Source organism: Struthio camelus, chromosome 2, assembly GCF_040807025.1.
Source record: "Struthio camelus isolate bStrCam1 chromosome 2, bStrCam1.hap1, whole genome shotgun sequence".
Taxonomy (NCBI): domain Eukaryota; kingdom Metazoa; phylum Chordata; class Aves; order Struthioniformes; family Struthionidae; genus Struthio; species Struthio camelus.
In genome coordinates this window covers 172,269,032-172,285,102 of record NC_090943.1, presented here as the reverse complement: position 1 = coordinate 172,285,102, position 16,071 = coordinate 172,269,032, and the positions used below count along the sequence as shown (strand labels likewise).

General features: G+C 51.1%; 1 protein-coding gene across 3 annotated transcripts in view; it reads right to left on the bottom strand.

The window, feature by feature from the left end:
• The window catches only part of ARHGAP39 (Rho GTPase activating protein 39), a 175,290-nt gene that overhangs the window by 61,421 nt on the left and 97,798 nt on the right, over nucleotides 1–16,071 (bottom strand). The gene's annotated exons all lie outside the window — the stretch shown is intronic.

Genomic DNA, 16,071 nt, shown 5'->3' with positions numbered 1-16,071 from the left:
GTGATGGCAGTTACGCAGTGCCTTCTCGCCTAACACCAGACCCGTGGCAACGCTCAGGGTCGCTTGCTGGTCCCAAGGTGCTTCAACTTCACGTCTCCCCAGCAGTCTCACACGCGTGCCCTCCATGCCTTCTCAAGAGGTGTGCATTTAGTTATTAGTCTTTGTCTAAGGGTAATACTTTCAGATATTGTTCATACATCTCCAGTGTTTGCTTAATGTGCACAGGAAAGGTCTTTTTGCCTTAACAGTCCTCCTCTGTGGGAAGTGCAAATAATCACACTCATTCATAAAACACACAGCGATTCATGCACTCGACAAGTTACTAGACATTTGATCCACATAAGAACTTAACAGTAACAGCAAACATCTGGAGAAATAACTTCCTTTTGAGCAGCTAAGATGCAGCATTAAAAAACCCTACGTACACATTAAGACGCTCGCATTAATAAAACTCAGATCAGATGCTGGCTTCAGAAGAAGAAAAAGGAAAAGAAACAGATCTTCCTAATAGGATAGACCTCAAAAATTTTATTCAAGCAAGTGGCCACAAAATTAAGCTTCTGTCAAAGCTAATTTTAATGAGACTTCTGAGCCCTGAAATTATGACTTGAACTGTGGTGAATCGCTTAATCCTTTTTCCTTCTCCAACGCACGCGAATAAGTGCACCTCTCTTCCGTGATAGCCAGTCTCTTCTAAAGAGCAAGGTAGCAGCTCTCACCCCGGTGTGGAACCCAGATCCAAGGTTACGGGATCTCCTCTGCATTGGGCGATGCCTTGGCAGAATTTTATGGAAGGGAATTAATGCCCAGGAAGCTTCCTGAAGAAAGGCCCTGCTGCTACAGACAGGCCTACCTTAAAACTTACTTAAAAGAGAAAGGACGGTGGGAAAAGACCTCACGGAAGGACTCCTTCAGGCAAGCTTTTGAAAGAATGACCTGGAAGTCATAAGGCTGAGCAAGGGAAAGACCCTCCATCGCAGCAGAGAGATTCTTCTCCTGGCAGCGATACCCTCCCAGGACTGCGTCACCGAGGCAGTTCCCAGGGCTGTGGGAGCCCGAGGGAGAGCAGCACCTTCACCTCACCTTTTCTGAAGGTTTCCTCAGGAACCAAAGACTTCAGGACTGCCTTAGCTCCCACAGGCAAAACTGTTCAGTTTACAGACACCCCTGCATACACAGTGTCAGCGTTCAGACAACAGCCCTACTCACTGGGCTTCATGGATCCTTTGGAAAAATCTGGAAGAAATACCCTCCTGGGTCAGAGCAACAGCATCTCCAGCCCAGCACTCTGCCTCAAACAGTGCCGATAAGAGATGTTATTTGGGGAGAGCTCATGACTCTGGCCACCACCTGTGACCCAGCCCATTCCCGTTGCACTCCCCGAACAGAATCACAGAATGATTGAGGTTGGAAGGGCCCCCTCGAGATCATCTAGTCCAACCTCCCTGCTCAAGCAGGGTCACCTACAGCACGTTACCCAAGATTGTGTCCAAATGGTTTTTGAGTATCTCCAAGGATGGAGGCTCCACAACCTCTCTGGCCAACCTGTTGCAGTGCTCAGGCACCCTCCCCAGCTGCAGTGCCTGCATCAGGGTGACAGGCAGGATGTGTCCTCTAGGACATCCTCTTTGGAAACATTTACGGTCCAGCTATCATAAAAGGGTTAATTCCTTTTTGAAAACGCAGTAGTCTCCCCAGCTTCTCAGGGCAATTCCAGAAGCTCACTACCCACTTGCTCACTTCTTATCCCCCCTGCTCAAAAATTTCATCTAATCATGAGTCGTTCCTTCTGGCCTCGTATTTTTCAAACTTGCAAGCAAGGGCACCGAACGCATCTCCTTGCATCTCAGGGCAAACCTTCTGTGCTCGAGGCGACACAAACCTGGGGCAAGAGAGGATGAAATCTCATCTGGGCCCCAGCTCCCGCACCTCCGCCTCGTCTCATGCTCACCTGACGGAAAGGGCTGAGGAACGCACATCAGTGTCAAAAGCATCTGGCCAGCAAGTCACCAGAAAACGAGCGGATTGTAAATTCCCAGGAACTACGCCTGCCGCTTTTCGTCCAACATGTGGAATTTCAGAGGATTTCCAGTAAGTTTGTGCAAGGGCTCTTCCAAATACAGCAAAGGCTATTGAAACAACCACAGGGTTTTGCGGCTTTTAATACTTTTGGTCTTGCCAGCTGGACGCACAAGGTGAGGTATGTGTGAGCTCATGCGTGAATGCAGTGTATTCACATCTGGATTCAAAAACGGGATGAAATGTCCAAGTCTGAAGAGAGAGAGAGAGATTCAGAGGCAGCGCCGACTCTGCTCTCAATTCTGTATTTCATGCAGGAGCTAACACCTAAAGCACACGGTACAGTACACCCCTTGTCTTTTGGATACCTACAAAATCAGGACGTACCAGAGCAAACCCAACCATTTCTGCATGTACTGTCCAAGTACGGATTTGAAACTGCAGCCCCAAAATATGACTGGGAGGAGGAACAGCCCATGAGGCTAGCAGGATGAAACACAGTTTAGTATGCTTTGCTCTCAAACATACATGTTCACTTGGCATACATTAGTACCTTGTAATCTTTAAAGAAAGTTTTCTTAGGCTGCCATCTCCTCCTGTCAAGATAAAATGATTAAAATACCAGATTATAAACTGGGCCTCACTGACATGCAATCAATGCTGTAAGCTACTACATGATCCAGAAATCCCAGGCAAAGAGGTAAGATCAAGATCAGCTAGAGAGCTTCAAATCCACCCCACCAGTAGAGCCAGATCTTGAGCAAAATGTCTGCCAGCACCCTGTGGGTGGCAGCGCTCCTCGTTCAGGTACTGATGAGTCAGACTGGATTCATTATCGCTGCAGTCAGCTCCTACTACAGAAGCACAAGGCTGCGGATGAGACTGATGGTAACTATCGCGTCCCCCATCTGCAACGTTACAAGTTTCAAGGTCATGGCCAATACGGCAGTGTAACATCTGTGACGCTCCCTCAGCTCTTATGCATTTCACCGGAGCTGAAAATTCACCCCTCTGCAGCTGTCGCTAAGGTCACACTTGTTATCTTTGAGTTGATTTTAGAAAGTTCTGAACAAAAAAATGCCAAGAAGTCACAGCAAGTGTACTGCCAAGACCAGAAAAGGGCAACATGCTAACTGACCTGCGCCCCTAACACCGGGGGCTTGCTTGCGTTGGGAATAAATATTATGCCACAAGCAGGAAACACTTAGGGAACTTCCAAGAGCAAGCACTTCTGACTTGCAACAGGCCTACACAAGTCAGATAACCAATTCTGGAGGACAAAGGTACGAACAGACACGCAGGAGGGAGGCTAAAGTTCATCATTGTCAAACTGTGAAGCTTTATTTCATCTCTGATAACTGGAACAGATTCCACTGATCCACATTTGGTTCTGGAGCTCAAGGTTACTAACGCTTAAAATTTAGAGATCTGCTCCAGCTCACTTTGAAGCTGTGGTTCGGATGGAGCAGGCGTCTTCACACTTCTTGCGTTAAACAAAGTAGACGCTCAGGTCCCTTCACCTTCAAAGGAAAGTGGGAGGAGGCATTTAAAGAAAGCTGCACCAGAACAAAAAGCAGTCTCGAGGGTGTTAAAGCATGCACCACCTTAGTCATTCCCAAGATGGGGAAGTGAGATGGTGGATGCGTGTGGTGCCCAGACCAGGCTGGGCTTGGACACATGACAGCTCTGCTTGAAGAAGGCCTGGAAGCTGATAACATAAGACTGAACACAAAGGCTATTCTGCATTAACAATGGAAATGATGGAGCATCAAAGCGATGCTTCCATCAAGCTGCACAGGAACGAAGACGACAGGCTGTGAGTGACACGAGCATGTCATTTTACATTTGCTAAAGGTATGTCTCCCTTAAGGTGTGCCACCTCGAGGGAGACGAGGGTTAAGGACACCAGCTCTGCCCACGAAGGATGCCCACCACCACTTTCCCTGCTGCCTGGCAATAGGTAAGGGAGGAGACCCCTTCTGCAGGTGAGGGTCTGCGTACCCCAGGAGCTGGAAAAGGCAGAGATCATGGAGCAGCTCCTCATCCTGGTTGAACCTAACAAACTGAGCCTCAGCTGGCAGAGCCAAGATTCAAACCTTCATCCTGCAGTGTCAAAATAAAACTGGCCTCCTGTTGCAACAGCAAACTTGCCTGCTTGTTTTCCTGAAGCCTGGGGCCCAGTACGGAGGAAGACCTCCACAAGAAGCTGAAAGTGCTTCCTGGCCTCCCTGGAGCATGGCTGGAGTGCTGTCACACCCAGCCTGGCCTGCAAGCCCAAAAGGAGCTCAAGACTTGCTCTGCTCCAAGGCTAGGCCGGGGTGGGCTAGCTGGGGGGCTGGCTCAGACTTGGAAAATGGCTCAGCTACAGGCAGCAAACCCCTCCGGACGGGCAAGTGCTTTTGTCCAAACTGAGGACTCAATGCACAAATATTTCCAGTGCATGAATGTGGGTACTTAAAAAACCTTGTCAAACCAGGCTGAATTTGCACCTGGTTTCAGAATGGAGCAATCCTGGGGGCCTAAACCTTGCAGCCTGCAAAAGCAGCACCACTGCTATGGTGCCTCTGCAGACACCGGTTATCCTCACAACTGAGCCTCCAATGTGTGATCTGGTGTCATGAGAAAGCTCCGAGCTCCTGCCCAGGTATCATGATACGCTGCATAAAGAACTGCACAAAGCAAAGGGGCAGCACAGTGACAAAAACCAGAGTGATGCCCTATCTTCCCAACACAAGGAAGGCACCATCCTTGCCATCGTAAATGCCAAAGCAGCAGCCAAGCATTTTCATGAAACTGTCCTGCTACTGTGTGAAGAGTTCCCACTGAAGGTTCCCATCCGCAGTGCTCTAGAACGACTCCGACCTACGTCAATCCAGTGCTCTTGGTCAGAGGACAATGAAGTTTTCTTACAGTTTTTGACTCTCTCCTTTGGCCTTGGGACAACAAGTGCACAGATCCCCTGCTCTGCCCCAGGGTCCAAGGAAAAAGGCTTTATTTCCTAGTGCCTCACTAAGACTGGAGCAGGGCAGGAAGGGAAGGAGAACTGGAGCTCCCATCCAGCTCAGGTCCAGAGTGCAGGCACAGAGCTGGGCACAGGCAGATGGATGCACACGGGAGAGAAGAAGCTATTATTTCCTTTGTCACTATCGCACAGGATGTTTGATTGTCCTCACAAACTTCTGCAAGACCAAAAGCAAAAGCCTTCCTATGCCTGCTGCCCCCACACGCCAAACTGTAGTCAAGCACAGGTCAGATTTGTGACAGTCTGCAAAGCCCCGTCAGCAAAATCCTTTTATTGCTTCGTTCACGCAACAGCGACGGGACACTGCATGCAAGAGCACAAGTGAGCTCTGCTCCACTATCTCTATTTAGCTAACTGGCCTGAAATTTAGCAGCCCAAAATCATGGGGCGAAGAGAGGTACGGCAGAAAGCACCTTAATCCAGTGCATGTGCTAGTTGGCCTGACCTTCGGAAAAGCACAATTCATAAGGTGCTAGCTTAGAAACTTTGAAAAATAGCCTGCTTACCAGGCAGCAGGTAAAGGGCACAGGACAAGCCCTCCATGACATTGCCACCCACGGGAAGCCAGGCGAGGAGGAACCTATCAATGCTGCTGCTTAAATATTAAATAGCTGACAAGCCTGCCTCCTGCCCTCCGGCAAGATGCGCGCCTGTTGCTTTCATCTGCTAATCACCTAGGCTGAATCTGAGTGAGCGAGTTTGGTTTTTGTGCCCCTCCAAAACCCTGCTCGTCTTTGAGGAGCGAGTGTGGCATGTCGAGCGTGCTTGAGGGAGCCTAGGTCGGGGAGGGTGTGATGCCGGTGGCCAGCTTGGCCACCCGTGCTGTTTATCCAACGCCAGTCCCATCCTCCCTGCCGACATCTGCAGAGAGCTCCCGCTCGCCCAGCGAGCCCGGCTGCCACCACGCTGCTTCTGGGCGTCTGAAATGGCGCCAGACCCACTCCTTTCTTTGCTTTCACAGAACATCAATGGGAGTTTAGCAAGACGAATTAGCTCAAGTGTCGACTCTGTCTGCACAGGAAGCCTTGGGAAAGACAGGCCAGGGCAAGAGCCTGCACAAGACCTGCTGAAGGGTGCCCATTAATGGTAACTGAGGGCACCAGGCGCTTGCAAGGGAGCCAGAACCACTGCTTCTTCCAGGCACTACATGTGCTTCACGGAGATAATTACCGCTGATTGGAAATAAAGCCCATTTGATTAATTAAGACACCAGGTTACTAAACGAAAGTTCAACAGAAGAGGCAACCGCTCTTCTTCCCAGCTGTGTTTACCTCCCTCCTGTGAGCCTACTGGGTGCTGACCAAGCTTTTGGCGCTCGGGACTCGTCACACTGAAGAGATGAGGATGTCTTATCCCAGCACCTGCTGTTCCCATGGCAGAGAGGAAACAAACTGATCCGCTGCCCATCTGCCCTACCCATGGAAAAAATCTGGAGAGGAAGGGTGAAGGAAAGAGCCTCGCAGGAACCTGCGAGCGCGACAGCGGGAAGGGCCCTCTGCCTGAATACTCGAGGCGCCCTGGCTGCCAAAGACTTGCAATATCTGTGAAAGCACAGCTATTCTGCATCAACCCATTAACACTCAAGCACACTAAAGTGACATCTTTAAACAAGTCAATTCATCATGTCTAAAACTGGGCTGAGATCAGCATTAACAACTAATGGCCTGAAATGCAGAGGCCTGAAACTCACAACTTTTGTCTTTTAGCAGTGGAGAAAGTCTGATCAGAAAGTTATCTCAACAGTCTGAGGGCTCTCCTGGGCAGCTGGCTACTGAGACACAGCCATGCCGGTGAGAGGTTTGTGGCCGAGAGCCTACAGCACTTTCAGGACAGCTGATAATGACGTATCCCATTGCCAGTGAAGGAGGCAAAACAAGAACCAAGAAAATCCAGAAGCATCACCGAGGTTAAAATACCTTTGCTCTAGCAAGGGGTCTTCCTGACACCTGACTGACCTCTGCTCTCCATCTCTGCTGAAAGCCAGCATCTTTCTGCAGGGCAGGCGTGCAGCGGGCATAGGCAAACAGCACTGACTTCAGAAAAAAATTGGAAAATAAAGCCTTCCAAGTCTTGGCGTTAAGCCTGCCTTGAGAAACAAGGCTCTGTAAGGCCGGACACGAACCTGGGCAGTCTGTGCTACCTGCTAAGCTAAAGCTGGTCCTTCAAATTCTTCTACTCGCAGCGGTGTCCAAGCACGAGGAAGCACGGGAGGAAACGAGGCAAGAGCTCTGCCTCAAGCATACTCCAAGCTATGCGGCCAGCCAAGGGGACAACCCACCACGGTTGCAGCCGCTCTCCCACGACACAGAGCTATCACACCAATCTCGGGCGAGGGCAACTCCGACCACGAGTGGCACAGACGCTGCCACTTTGGGAACCCACAACGCGCAGGCGCAACGCTCCGAGCAGAGCCTCCCTCTCCAGTCTGCGGTGTGCATCACAGCTCCGGCATCCTGCCCTCGCCGAACACCAACGGCACTGGCTGGAGACCTGCTCCTGCCACTGGGGGAAGACAAGAAGCAGCCTGAAATAGTGCAAGGGAGGATAAATGCCACGTTTGGAAAAGTGGCTCAAAAAGCACTTAGAAGAACATGCAGGGAAATAATGAGACATGCTACTGCTGTAAATAGCCTTCTCCAGCAGGGCTGAACGCATGAGACCGGAGGCTTTGCACTGGCAAGGCTAACACCTAGTTATTGCTTCCCCGGCTCCCGGGGCTCTGAGCGGAGCTCAATACGGCATCAGGAGCCAACGGGAGGCTGCTTTTGCCAGGATCCCTGTAGCAACAGCTCAATGAGCTGCAGCGACAAACTGAGCGCGGGTGCCTTGATCGGGAACCGCCTGTGCCCTTGCTGCTGAGGGGAACAACGGCGCCCGCATACCCCTCTCCGCTCACAGGATCTCGGCACGGCGCGGGCGCTTGGCCAAAACCGCCCATCCTCAGAGGCTGCAAAACTAATCCAACGCCCAGGACCAAGAGGAACCTTTTGAAAAGGGCAGAGGGATCTTGATCCCAGTACTGGGAACAAAGCGCGCCAGCAGGCAGCATCGCAGCCCGATGCTTTCGGCTTCTCTAGCACCCGAGGGGACTAACCGGGCACCTGGGGGATGGTGCAGAAGCAGGTGCGACTTCAGGAGCCTCTTCACAGCATGCGGTGGGGAGAGCCGCTGCAGAAGGCAGGGGCTGGCGAGCTTGGACGGGCTCATGTGCACCCCTCGCTTCCTCCCTCCTACGCTCAGGAGCAACACGGACGTCCAGACAGTTTCTGGAGGTCCTTTATGCCCAAGCACACCCATGCTGATGTGGCAAGTTTGAGTCCTCTCCTATCTAAGCAATTACACCTACTCGCCCTGAATGAGGTGGCTGGAAGCTGTCCGACATCCCTAATGCCAGCAGCCAAAACCAAAGCCACGCGGAAACTGGAAACCAGCACCCAGACAGCCCTAGGAGCCCGGGGACAGCCAGTTTCATGTATAGCGATGCAGTTTCACAACAAACCTTTGGCAAGAACAACGTAGCGCTCTGAGAAGTGTGTTCATCATTGGAGGATACCTGCTCTCTCCCAGAGATACTGAGACAGCAGGGGATGAGTGCACCTGACACCGCTTGGAAATGCTGCTGCTATCAGCAAGGTCAGCTGGAGAAGACATTTTTTTCCTGTCACATCCACATCCCCCCAAACCCTGGCATGGGCTTGGTATCTGCATGCATGCATTTACTCCAGGGGAGCTCAATTCACTCGAACCCTGGACAGAGTTGTACGGCAGAAACACTCTTCTGCTCGCAGCAGCTGAAGTCCTCTGACCACTCAGGCAGGGTCCAACAGAAGCGTGCAGAATTACCTTCATATGCATGCCTGGCCCGGTAAGACTCCGGTACATATCCATATCTATGTTATGCACCCCGATTCAGTGCTTGCACCCTTGTGACTGTTTCCTTCCATCTGAAACAGCACCAGGCTTTTACCAGCAGCAAACAGGGCAGGAGAGGTTCAGCGGCTGCCTATGCCCCAGCCAGGACCAAGCAGGAGGTTGCTAATGGTCAAGGCTGTCTTCCCCTTTCACTGCTGAGGCAGTCGCACAGACTTCTCGTTCTTGCCAAGCGCGTTCCTCCGAGCATACCTGGCTTTGCTAGTTTTAAAGTTATAACCATGGTTGCAGAGGCTATTGCACAAACTCTTGAAACGTTAGCCCTTGAATAAACCTACTGAGCACAGGAATATACTCCATACCAAGAAAGAAATCGTGAGATTAAGGAATTTCCTTCCTTTCACTTCTGTCCACATTTTTGCCATCCCCATACCCAGAGCGGGTGTAGAGATACCCTCTGCTTGAGAAGTCAAGCATATGCAGAATGCATTAAGGACCCAGATTTTAGCCGTCTGGAAGTGCTAGACAGGCAACAGGTCCCACGCTTGCGTCTCAACAGCAGCTTACTCTGACGATTTCGGCTGCATCCAGTTCACACCGAACAGGCCAAAGACCTCACGGTAATTTTGTTCAGTTTTGGCTTTCAAGGAGCTGACCCACTGCTGTCTATACTCTTTGCAGTCCAACCTCCTCTAGAAAAAGAAAATTGGAATTGTAGGAGCCTGTTTGTGTCGAGGGGACCTCTGCAGATAAGCAAATGATCCTATTAGTAACACGTTACAGTTGCCTTCCTTTACAGTGTGCATAAGGCCTCCCCTCGCTGAAAAAGGATTCACTGCTCACACTGCGATATAAGGTCAAGTGTAGATTTGCCTTCAGGAAACCGTGTGATCCTCAAAAAATCACAGCAGCCCCTGCCGCAGGACGCAAACAGGGTTTTTCACAGCTGCCTGTATTATATTGTTATGTGACTGATGTCTCCACAAAGGTTAAGTCCCCCTTTAATGTCTGCAGGCAGGAACATATGGCTGGTGGCTTCACTCCCGTTCCTGCGGAGCAAGGCTGGGAAGGGAAGGGAGGGCGAGGAGGGAAGCGCTCTTCCTCCACGGCCGAACCAGTCCACTCGTAAACCACCCACAGGCTGACTGAAGCCCAAGTAGCGCTGGCACATGCGTCGTGGTACATTTTAAAACACAGGCACTGCCTGCTGCATCAGGAGCCACGCCACTGGGAAGAGAGGCTCCTACCAACACCGACTTCGCCTGCACTGTCTCCGTTAAACACCACCCCCTGGGTTAGGTGGGTTTACAGGACTGACATTTCCTTTTTTCTTTCATTTCCCTCTGACGGATTTCAGCTGGTACAAAAAAATAAGCATTGTGCTGCGGGAGACAGCACAGAAATGCCTGCTCCATTTTTAACGGTGGTCATAGGCCTGGAGTTTCCCAAGGAGCTAAAGTCCTCTCCCCTGTTTAGAGCGCTCACAGTCCTGGAGAACAGCCTCCTCTGTAGCGGAAGGATGTGAGACATGTATGACAGCATCCCTAGACAAGCTCTGGTAGGAACATAGGTGCTTCCCCATGGCGACTGGGCCAGAGCCAGCTTGCTGCCCAAACAGGACCGTCACACCTCACAGGTGAAGGCTGAATCCCTTACAGCACTGCATCATGGACAAGCAGCTTTTTCCACCAGTGAGGCCTACAGGCCTTGAGAAGTTACGGCCCCCCTCTTCCAGGGACTAGATTTTCAGGTTTCCAGATTTCACAGATACGGAGCACTTTCAGCTCTGCTTGGTTCTCTGGGACTTTGGGTGACAGCACCGACGTGCATTGGGCCCCAAACTCAGGCTGGGCAGCCAGATGCTGTGGCTGCTGCCAGAGCATCAGTTACAGACCTGGACTGCACACAGCACAGCTGGGAAAGGGTCTCCAGCCCTCCAGAGATTTTCTATGGCTGATATCCACTGAACAATCCACAGCCGGTTACTTATTAGGTGAGAAGAAGATACTGCTTAGGAGATGCTTTGTTGGCCACGGTAGGGTAGAAAGTAATTGATAGAAGAGAGGGAGTATATTTGAAGACATAGCCTGAAGATGCCAGGAAAAAGCTTCAGGAAAAGCTATTGCACAACCCCACTCCAGGGCTGAGGTGCTACACTGGGTCAAGCCACCCATCTCTCCTCCCATCCGACGGGATGCCAGTGCAGGCATGGCATCCACTGCCAAGCAGCATCAGGCTTCAAAAATACTCCATGCACTTCAGTCTCCCTGTGGCGCAGACGTAGCCCCAAATGGTTGTTGCAAGGAATTCAAACTCCCTGAAGTGCATATCATCTGGGATCTTGGCACGCCTGATGTTAAAGCCACCGACGGGACAGCCAGTTGTACCTACCGGCTTTACTCACGTTCCAGGAGGGCGACGCTCTCTTCCAACATGTTTAACAAGACGGTAAAATCACGTCCCCTGCGCTCGCCGAGCCCCAGCCGGGCACACGCTTTCACGTGCTGGCAGACTGCTGAGATCGGCTGTGCAACGCTGGCAGCGGCACAACCAGCCACCCTCGTTCCCAGGCGCATTCCCGCCCTTGTTCCAGTATCTTTTAGAGATAATAATTTGGGGAACTGGACAGTCGGAGGCTGGTACATCACCCAGCAGGGAAAAAGAAAAGGGCCCGTGCTTAAGATTTTATCATCTAGATTTATATGCGATGCCAGCAGCAAGGGAGGGAAGTGACCGTAATGAAATTGCTGTGTTACCTGCTTAAGCCCCAGATATCTTGACAGCTGTGGAAAAAGCCGCTGCAATGAAGGACAAGCTACAGCAAAATAAACCGTCACACAACTGGCTGCGCTGACAGCACCTCCCGCTGCTGGATGCTCAGACACTAACGCAGCAGGAGCCACCTCCTTTCCCCTAGCAGGAAAACAGGAAGCAGGAAAAAAAAAAAGATTCATTGCTGATACCCTGCTGTCAAGACGTAAACCTTGTCTCCCGAATCCAAGCCTCACAGTCCCAGAAGATGCCTGCTGAAGCCTCTCAAGGCCATGCTGCATGCCTCACCTCAGAGAGCAGAGAAGAGCAGAGGTTTTGCCACCTCAGCAGAGGTGCGAAGAGGGCTGTCCCCTCCGTAGGGCACCATGCTGCCCATCTCAGCCTTGCCGTGGCCGAGACCAGCCCCAACGCGCCGTGCTCACGCTGAGCTCAGCCTAGCCTCCTCGCTGGGCAGCAGCACTACCTGGCGCAAGAGGCTTGCAACCGATTCAGAGCAGTACCAAAGGCCTGATGCACGCTCTTATTCTATTTTAAAGAAGGGCTTATTATGGATTAGCCTAAATCAATGAGCAATCAGTCTGAGCGAAAACCGAAGTAAGCCACTGCAAGAAAAATCCACATTCGCAGTTAGGTTTCCTGTGCCGTTCCCGGCGGACTTCACCAGGGTGGGCTGAGGGCTCTCTGCCTCTGCCTTCGGCCAAAGGCTGCTCCTCTCCCCCCAAAAAAGGGCAAAGCAGCAGAAGGGAACATGCACGTGTTCCTCAGCAGCCCCTGCTACAGGTCCAGACACGGCTTGCTCTCACCAGCCCTTTAAGTCAGGGATCACCAAGCTGCAGATGGAGGTGCAAGTATGAGTTCTCCTGCACTGCCCCAGCTGCAGAGAGTGGGTAAGTACTAAGACACAACTATGGATTTTCTGTGAACATCTGGAGAAGTGGTGCTACATAGCAGCAGCTTAAACAGCTCCTGAACTCCTGAACTCTCCCCATTGCATGTATGGGGATACTCTGGGAAGTTCAACCCCAACTAGTATCTGAAAGGGATGAGGGAAACGGCTTTAAAGGCTTGCCCGGACACTGATCTACAGGGGCTGCACTGCATCTCAGATGTCCCGATGTGTAAAATCACACCCAGAAATTCACAGAAAGCTGATCACAGAAAGCAAAATCTGCTTTAACGAAAGGGCCAACTGATCCTGCTACAGCAGTGCTGCAAACGTGCTGGAAAAGAACATGCTTTTTCGGTGTTGGAAGAATGCTCTGAGGTCTCCTCCAAAACCTTCTCTTCTCCAGGCTAAGCCAGCCCAGTTCCCTCATCCGCTCCTCTTACGTCATGTGCTCCAGGCCCTAGCCATCTTGGTGGTTCTCCACTAGACTTACTCAAGTTCATCAAGTTCTTTTTTGTACTGTGGAGCCCAAAACTGCATGCAGTAGTCCACTGCAGTCTTCCCTTGATCTACTGGCTATATGCCTGTTGATACAGCCAAGGATGCTATTAGACTTGCTACCAAGGCACACCACTCACTTGTGTTCAGCATAGTGTCCCCCAGGACCCTTGGGTCCTGTTCAGCAGGGCTGTTACCCAGCCAGCCTGGCTCTACCTTGGAGGAGATTAGTCCGTCCAAGGCGCAGGATGCTGCGTTTGTCCTTGCTGAATTTTGTGAAGTTCTTGTCAGCCCATTCTTTCAGCCTGTCTAGGCCCCCTGAACGGCAGCCCTGCTCTCAGACAGGGTGACTTCTCTGCAGGCTTGATGAGGGCACCTGCTATCCCCTCCTCAGGTTATTGATGAGGACATGATACAGGACAGGTCCCAGTATAGATCCCTGAGAAACTTCCTTTGTAGCCAACCTCTAGGTAGAGTACGAATCATTCACCACCACCCTCTGAGCCTGACGATCCAGCCAGGTTTCTATCCATCTTGTACTTTCCCCATCTGCACTCTGATGTCCCAATTTGGGCACAAGGACGCTATGGGATAATGTGTCAGGCTCACTCCAGCCTCAGGCAAGTGCACCATGAAGAGCTTGACAGACCAAGGGCCAGTGCAACCTCCACCCTCGCCATGTATGTAAAGAGTTTGAGGGTGCTCAGAGCCTGACAGTTAGTCCTGAGACCTACACTGCCCTACCAGGGAAATTATAACAGCTTAGCAAGGGGAAAAAATAAACACGTTCAAATGCTTCGAGGTGAGCGCACCCTCTGGCTCCTGTTGCCCTGCGCCCACCCCACCCACAGACACAGTTCAGGCCCAGTTCCCTGAACGCTGGGCTAATCTCCTATTTGACTAATGGGATCCTGTATGGGACTAATTATGCCGGAGCCAGATTCCCAAACCAATTGCCAAATGTCTTTCATGACAATCATTAAAACTGATGCCTCGGTGAGGTCTTCAATGGGCTACTGAAATCCAGCAGATGCTGCTAACTGCTCCCCACCCAGCATTTGCTGTTCAGTGCTACCAGCGTGAGGTGGACTGCTTTACCTCCATGCATGCACAGAACCCACGCGCAGCAAGCTCCCTCCGCCCGAGGACTCACCACACCTGCAGAGCCGCAGCACAGGGCTAGCATAGCCCTCAGCAGGCCCAGGAAGGAGTAGCGAATCTCAAGAGCTGCAGAGAGCAGAAGGAACAGCAACAACAGCAGACACGGCGCGTGGTGTAGTTCCAGGAAAGGAAGAAACGTCAATAGCCACATCTGTACGGTAAGAGAAGCAACACATCTGGAGGATCGGCACATCTGGAGACATGCTTTGCCTCTCACCTCACTCAGCCAACTGTGCTGGCAAAGCGCAGCTCTGCAGGTCCCCCAGTGGGACCCCTCTCCGGGATCGGACCTTCAGCTTGCTCAGGCGGTGGTCGCTTTGAAGGTGATTTTCCACTAATACCCTGGACTGTGCATTGTGCTGGCTGAAACGTAGATGCAAGTCTGCTGCTGCCAGTTTTCACATGGGAGCCTTTGACAAAACAGCACAACAGACACGTGGTGGCAGTGACTTCCTCGAAAAGCACATCACTGCAGCTGAGCCACGGCCGCAGTGCAACAGCCTCAGTGATGCCTGGAGAGCAGAGGCCAACTGCACCTTCCTTCCCTGGCCGGCAAAGGCAACCAGGAGGCCTGCCAGGCCTACGGGATACTCCACCACGCACCACTTTCCTGGGAGCAGTGTCGCACCTGTCACAAGCGCAAGTTGAGCCCTTGCCACGTATCTCCAGCAAGGTATTTACCTACCAGTATTTCCTTATTTGCTTTTCCAAGAGATTCGCAGAGCACTTAACTAATGTTGGTCTAGGCTTACAGCTCAGTCTCAATGAAATTACCAGCCTAATGCATTGAAGCAGCTCAGCAAAAGTGCAACAATTGTCCATGTACGGCTTGGCCTGCAGCAATGGCAGGGACCTTGTGGGATTTGCTGCACCTAATACAGGTGGCTGCAATCACGGTGCCTCCCTCTGAGCAAGCTCCTTTTGGCTTTGTTCATGGCCAGTGGATACGCAACCATGAGAACGTGAGCACGGTCGCCCTAAGGAAGGCACCTGTGTGACAGCGACGCAAACCACCCCCGGACTCTGCGTCCGGCAGCTGAAGGGAGACCAGGGCGACTTGCTCAGATGCAGATACGTACTCCAGATACATCCTTTTTTAGTGCATGAGGGACTCTGCAGGCTGAACAGTGCGCGCTGCATTAATTTGCATCTGCCATGGTGAAAAAAAGCACCTGCACAGGCAGTCACCCCAGCTCCGTAACTCAGTCATGAGACTGAGTACAAACCAGAGAAATTGTCACTGGCTTAAAATTCATATAGCTAATCCATGGTAAACTCCTCCGGATCGGCACTCGAATCAGATCAATACTTGCTGGTCTACTTTGGGTTTTTAACTTGCTGAATAAAACTATTCAGCCTTGCACTGAAAGCATCAATAAGAGGGGACTGCACGCCTAAGAAATGTGTTAAAAAATTTAGGCATGTTTTTTTTTTCCCCTAAAATAGGAAGCGTCACCATTTCACAACGGCTCCAAGAGAACTGTATTGCTTTTATTTTTAAAATAAGGGAAAGTGGCTTGACTGAAATAGCAGAGCTCAATGGCAAAGCCAGGAATAGAAGTGAAATCCCAAGGTCTAATCCTCTGTTCTAATCACCGGACTGCAAGCCTTCATACTCTTAATTACAGCCGTTGCTTCTAATAAAAGTTTAACGATGGTTTTCTTTGCAGTTATGTAAACTGTATTTTGGGTCTGACAATCTACGTAAGCGCTTTGCTGCATTAGACAAACATCCATCTAATCCTGCATCCGGTCTTTGCATGGGCAGCAGAGAATTCAAGGAAAGAATATTAAAAATAAATAGGTCATGGACAGAGCATTTCTTCCCCTCATTCCTCTTCCA